This window comes from Limulus polyphemus, unplaced genomic scaffold, assembly GCF_000517525.1.
Source record: "Limulus polyphemus unplaced genomic scaffold, Limulus_polyphemus-2.1.2 Scaffold5629, whole genome shotgun sequence".
Classification (NCBI taxonomy): Eukaryota; Metazoa; Arthropoda; class Merostomata; order Xiphosura; family Limulidae; genus Limulus; species Limulus polyphemus.
The window spans coordinates 43,240-50,427 of record NW_013671239.1 but is presented as its reverse complement, the minus strand read 5'-3'; the positions used below and the strand labels follow the sequence as shown (position 1 = coordinate 50,427).

At 31.8% G+C, this 7,188-nt stretch overlaps 1 protein-coding gene across 3 annotated transcripts in view; it reads left to right on the top strand.

The window, feature by feature from the left end:
- The first annotated feature begins 3,952 nt into the window (after window positions 1–3,952).
- LOC106472807 overlaps window positions 3,953–7,188 on the top strand; it is a 23,746-nt gene continuing 20,510 nt past the window's right edge. For 2 of the 3 annotated variants that reach the window (XM_013933474.2, XM_013933472.2), the window contains exons 1-2: window positions 3,953–4,270; window positions 6,352–6,441. The gene's annotated coding sequence lies outside the window, so the exon portion shown is untranslated. The remainder of the gene's footprint in view (window positions 4,271–6,351; window positions 6,442–7,188) is intronic. The other variant, XM_022401349.1, reaches the window with a different exon arrangement.

Sequence of the window (7,188 nt, the reverse complement as noted above, 5' to 3'; positions counted from 1 at the left end):
TTACTCAATTTTTTATTGGTAAGTTCTTTACACTCATTGTTGTAACAGGCAAAAACTGACCAATATGACGAAATATATAAATCTCGGCAGTGAGTGGTGTTTAAAAAACTTTGAAACTTGAGGGTTCAGTAACCGAAATTAAAACCACCCCAAAAGTGGACGGCGGTTAAAGTAATAGGCCTTGATATATTTAAATATATAGAAAGTTGGATTATCGATCAGTCTCGAAAACAGATATGTGTGTGACTGAGCACGTGAGTTTTCTTTGTTTGTCTTAAGCACAAAGTTTCACACTGAGTTATCTGCGTTCTGCCCACTGCAGGGATTGAATCTCGAATTTCAATTTTATAAGCTCTCAAACTTACCTCTGAACCACGTGAAAAAAATTTTATTTTGTTTTCCGAAATACCAAAATCGTCAGGAGCTAACTTGAATTTCTAAATATTTACTGAACATTTTTCATCCGCCAGAGGCGCTCTCTAGTGTATAGTGTGGAACTATAGAATTACTTTTAATTAATTACTGAACATTTTTCACCCGCCAGAGGCGCTCTCTAGTGTATAATGTGGAACTATAAAATTACTTTTAATTAATAGATCTCTACAAATGGAAGAAATCTTCGTTAAGGAAATGACCAAGGATTTCGTATTTTTACTTATGGGCGACACACGGGATAAACGTCCAGGTCATTATGTTCCATAACTTAGAACTATTGACCAGAGGTAGGTGACCAATCAGGAACACCCGTATGCTCATATTGCTTATCTTAATTGAATAGCAGGATTGGCTGACCAGAGGGAGGTGACCAATCAGGAACACCCGTATGCTCATGCTGTTTCTCTTAATTAATTGAATAGCAGGATTTGCTGTCATGGTTATAAAGCCCCACAACTGAAAGTGCAGAGCGTGTTAAGTGACATACCGTGGTTCGAATCTTGGACCTTCCGTATGCGGCCCGTACGCTAACTACTAGGCCATGTATGTATAAGGTGATAAGTGTTCCCAGACAAATATCAACACCGAAGAAGATCACTAAATATGGTGATCAAACACTTCTGTTGTATAATTAAAATTATGCAGTGTTAAATTTCCTCTCTGTTCTTTTTTAAATCCGTTATTATTTAAGAATTAAACAGAGACATACATGTAAACGACCTACATTAAACTGATCCATCATCAGAAGTCAAAGTGTTTCATTTGATTGGTTCAGTAGAGAAAGACTTGTTTCACGTATACAAGCTTGATTGATTCACTGCTGAAAGACTTGTTTCACGTATACAACTTGATTGATTCAGTGGAGAAAAACTTGTTTCATGTAAACAAGCTTGATTGATTCACTGGAGAAAGACTTGTTTCACGTATACAACTTGATTGATTCACTGGAAAAAGACCTTGTTTCACGTATATAACTTGATTGGTTCAGTGGAGAAAAACTTGTTTCACGTATGCAACTTGATTGGTTCACTGTAGAAAGACTTGTTTCACGTATACAACTTGATTGGTTCACTGCAGAAAGACTTGTTTCACGTGTACAACTTGATTGGTTCACTGTAGAAAGACTTGTTTCACGTGTACAACTTGATTGGTTCACTGCAGAAAGACTTGTTTCACGCATACAACTTGATTGGTTTACTGCAGATATAATTGGTCGGTTTCTATACGTAAGACAACCCAGGAATAATTAGTTGATTCACTGCAATATAGTATGAACGTGGCCTTGTGGGTAGCGTGCTGGGACTGTGAATCCGAGGGTTTAAGGCTGGCGTCTCGTTGCCGCAAATATGTGTCCCACGCTCTGGAGCTGTGAGTGCGCTATAAGAATAATGATGAAATCTCGCTATTTGGTAAGATATAGTAGCACAAGAGTTACCAGAGGGTGCTGTCTTCTATCTAGTCTATCGGTTAAAAATTAGGGACTACAAGAGAAGATAACCCTTGTGTAGCTGTGCGAGACTATCCGATCTAACCTAAGATACAGAACTGTCACTCTTAATGAACGTTTGGGCACGATAAGCACTGATGAAAGAACTTATTGTAAACTTGTTGCTTTGTTTTCATTTTATTGATTTGAACTTCAAAAACAAAATTTTTGTGATAATTTTCGACATTTCAACGTCGGATTTTGTGTCATAAGATTTAACTGAAAAAAAATATATTGAAACATACTTTCCCATTTATATTGTAGTAATCTTTACTGGCGGAATTCTCCATATTACCGCTATGTAGATCTATTTAACTGTCACTGTCGATAATTTAGCAAAGAATTAATTAATACTAACTTCTGATCAATGCAAGCTACCGACATAAATCGGAACTAAAAATCAACCCAGCAATAAATAAATATGATTTAATATATTATACTTAAATTCTTACTTATAATGATTAAAATAAGTTGAGTCATCAGTTGGATACCCTCGCTGTTTTTCCGGCCACAATCCCAATAATGTCTCACGAGACTCTACCCAGCTAGGTTAGGAGAATTATGCTACTCCTAACTCCATATACTAAGCTAATGATGCAAAATAATCTCTATGATAAAAAATATATAATAGAAAGATATAGTGAACGTTCTAATCACTGCTGTTAATCAAAGTAATATTAAGAAAAGAACATAAACGTGTTTTGTTTTAAGCACTATCGTGAATTTTTTGTTCTTTTAATAATTCTCTTTCAGAATACACAAAAAATTATATATTGTCATTTTCTCTAACAGCCTCCTGTTGGTTTAGCGCTAAGACTGAAGGCTTATAACTCTAAAAATCGAGTTTCGATACTTATGGTGGGTAGAACAAATCCTCCCAAACAACATTTTGTGGCCAATGAAACTTTAGAGCAGCTTGACAGGTTATTACTTAACTATAAACTTGGGTAAAAAAGGCTGTCCTTTGGTACAGCAACAAAATCACCTTTTATCAAGATACGGCGTAATGAATAAAAAAATAATGTACTACAGAATCTTACAATAAACAGTAAAAAAATATTCATACTGTAGTTGAAATATAACTTACTGAAATGTATTAAAAATAAAATAATATAAGATGTTTAGAGTGATTTTATTTTCATTTTAAATATTACAAACTGAAAGTGTGTGAGTGTAGGAAAAGGAAAACCGCGTATCCAATTTCTTTGTACTGGTTTACAGTTTAGGTTAGAAATAAGAAATCGAATAATAACTTACTCCATTTAAAAATATTCTAAAATTCAATATCTCCAAGTGTATCGTTTACCAATTAACAACAAATTAAATAAATAAACAATCAATTTCGAAGTCAGAAAGCGTTAACGAAAATGGCGGGAAAGCATCTTTTTCCTTCTTTTTTTTCGTGTACCTGGCATACTATAGTCTGGTTCAGTATAACTTGAAGTCCATAATAGAGAGGGGTGGGGAGAAGGATAGTTAGCAAGATGAAACACATCTAACCTCATCTGACATTGTTTAATTTTAAGCTCTACTCTGAAAGAGAAAAACAATTATGGTTTTGAATATTTGCATGTCAGTATACATATTATTCTGATTTGATGTTAAAATATTGCTGAAAAACTATAATACAATGTATATTTATAATTTTTTTCAGTCGACGTTTGTTTATTAACTTAGATATGACCTAATTAAGGATAACTATTATCAATTTTTATTTTGGCGGTATATATATAATATATTTTTATCATTACATTAACTTGTCCTTGACAAAATTCTAAAAAGTAGACCTCATATAAAAATATTGGTAACTGTTACCAGGATATTATTTTGTTGAAAATAAAATAATTTTCAGTTGAAAGTATTTTATGAATATTTATTGTATGTAAAACTGCATTACGTAATACGTTGAAAAACTGTACGAGACTTGACTTTACTCAAGTTTTGTGAAACATAATATAGGTATTGTAAAAGACTAACCATAATAGTAATGACGATCGATAAACTTGCGCGGTAAAATGTAAAACCTTATGTCTGCAAATGAGCAATATTAATAAGATGAAACTTCAAGTTTTTAAAATAAGTCTAATTAGAAAAATTAAATTTTGCAAATTATTCTAAATCTATTTATTTTTTTAGCTAATTAAAACTTACAGGTGAGGGTAGCTGAAGTTAAGTTAATACCTACGCGCGTAGATCTTTTAGTTTTACGAAAAAGGATTCCGCCTTCGAAGCATCTGACCTATTTCATCACAGCATAACTTGAGTTAAAGTGACTGATAGGTTGTGGTGTAATCACTAATTCATTTTGGTTTTTTTGCTAGCATTATAAAGAAATTTGGTTCGAAACAGGTGAGAGCGACATTTGAGTGCTGTTTATGGTAAACCTTATATATATATATATATATATTTAAATAATGTGTAATAACGATATCTCTTAACAACAGACGTGTGTTTAACAGTAGTAGTATTACTATTAGTAATGACTAATATTTAAAGCCTTGAGAAATTGAGACTCGAGTAACATTAACAACAGTACCGAATCGTATTTTCACAGCTAGGCCTAAGACACTTATGAAAGTGAATTAGCTTTTAAGTTTAACTTGAAGTTGACCAACAAATATCTGCAAATAAGCGACTTAATAAAGTACTAGACTATCACATTTTGTTGTTAGAAGTAAAAGTCGAATTTACCCTTTGACCTTGGGCTTGGCTAAGCCTTTGGTACATTCAAGTTTCAGCGATGTATTATTATCAAAATATCACTCGGTTACAGTCTAAACTTTTTCTGAATAGTTATACTAAATTAAACTCAATAATTTTATTATCGTAAGTTCACTAATATAGATTAGTAAGTATAGGCCTATTGTTAGTATTATATAATGGAAAAAAATATAGTGAAAGTGAAATTTATAATTTTACTATGTTCTTACACTTAAATTCACGTTTGTTACTATACTTAGGTAAAACTGTTTAAACACAGTAAAATTGTTATAATTTTGTAAGTATAAGCTACTTTCAAGTTGGTTTAGTCATGTTAAATAATACTTTTAGCTTGCATATTTATAGTACAAAAAATTTATATCCTACATTGAGTTACTTGTATGTTGTCAAATGTTAGGCTTAAGAATGGCATGCTGAATTTATTAAGTAATTATAAGATTTGATATAATTTGCAATATATCATTTGCTGAAATTGTAATTAATATTAAACTTGATTCTTCATAATTCAGTGTAACACTTGTCAATTGGTGATTGACAAGTGTTACAGGCTTTGTTTGTGTGGCTTGAAAATAAAGCTTATATTGCATTTAAGATGTATTTAATTACCAACTCCTGCATTAATTGAACTATTTTTGTTTAAATACCATTATTACAGTAATTATTAAGTTTTTTTATCAACATTGTGCCTTCATATATTGTGAAGTCTAATGGAAGGATCTGTTATGGCATAGCCACAACATTGACAGTTTAAATTAAATTAATGACATTTTCATCTTGTAGCAAGCCACATTAAATTGTTATGACTACTGTAGGGATGAATCAACTTTAATTACCACTGTGAAATATTTACTGTTAGCACATTCATTGTGAGGACTGTTCACTCATGATTTTTAGGATGACTTGATTGATTTAGTAGAAAAATTCTTTTGTAACACGCATGTGCAGAACTGGTAAATAGTTAGCTGGATGAATTAGAGAATGTTATTACGGGGGAGAAGGTTGAACTTATCGTCCACTTTTCAAATACAACCGGGGACAAATGAATTTTGTTAAAATCATCCTTTCTAATATGAGCTTGCATATAACAAAATACAAATCACTTCACAAGGAGGTGTGAAGTACAAGACTGTATTAATTGTGTTAAGTTATAGGTCACTTCACAAGGTGGTGTGAAGTACTAGATTGTATTAATTAAGTTAGAGCTCACTTCACAACATGGTGTGAAGTACAAGACTATTAATTGTGTTAAGTTACAGGTCACTTCACAACATGGTGTGAAGTACAAGACTTCATGTTAATCATGTAAGGTTACAGGTCACTTCACAAGGTGGTGTGAAGTACAAGACTTCGTGTTAATCATGTAAGGTTACAGGTCACTTCACAGGGTGGTGTGAAGTACAAGACTTCGTGTTAATCATGTAAGGTTACAGGTCACTTCAAAACATGGTGTGAAGTACAAGACTTCATGTTAGTCGTGTAAAGATGCAAAATTAGTAATTGTATTGAAATTATAACTTGGTGTAATATATAACATTGAAGTCTTAAATTATTATTGAATGTGGTATAATGTTTTTGTACATTTTGTTTATGAACTAGTCAAATTATAGCTGTTAAATAGCTTTTAAGAATGTGTGATTATAAATGTTATTGCAACTATTGTTGGTCAGTTACCCAAAAGTGATTTTTTTTTTCAATTCTTACAATCTTAGATCCAGTTTTCTGTTATTTAATCCTTTAAGGACACACATTATTGGCTGTCATTTTTCCTTGTCCTGGGGCACATTTTATCCATTTTAATGGTAAGTAATTAACATTAACCTTTTGGATACAGGTAGGGAAAAGTGCTTGTCACAATCTTTTTACAAAACTTCAGTTAATTAACGTTTAATTAAATCACAATTCTCAATGCATGTCAGTGTAGTTGGTATTAACATGTAGTTAATAATCAAATTTTAATATAAGTTTTAATTTCTAAAGGAATTATCTATAAATTGTCAGTCTTCACATTTGGCACATGATACTTGTTTGATCCCAGTTACACAATATTAAACTTTTCACCCCTGTCTGATTTGAAAGTAAATTACAAGCTTAGACATTGCTGAGACAATCTAATGTTATAGCCTACAAACACCTTGTTTTACTTAGATATAAACCAGAAGGTCTAACCCACACTTAATGCCCCCCTTCTTGCATTCTGTCTTTCAAAAAATAATTGACATTTGTTGTTACACTATTTGTAACTAACATTTTAATAAGAAAATATTTTAATTTATGTTATTATGTAATGCTATTTTGTTCTGATGACAGTATTTGAATTATTCAGAGTACAAATTAAAGAATTTGTTGTTGCCGATTGGGGTTCAACCAGCTAAAGAACTTGTCTAAATGTACTCGTAGCTTAGTACATTTTGTATTGTAAATTGAATATTTCAAACACATAAAAAATTAGGTAAAGTACCAACAACCACCATAGCAAAAATTAGGGTTAACATTTTATCATCAATGTTTTGAGTCCTTGACTGAAAAAAAAAGTACGAGACCCACAT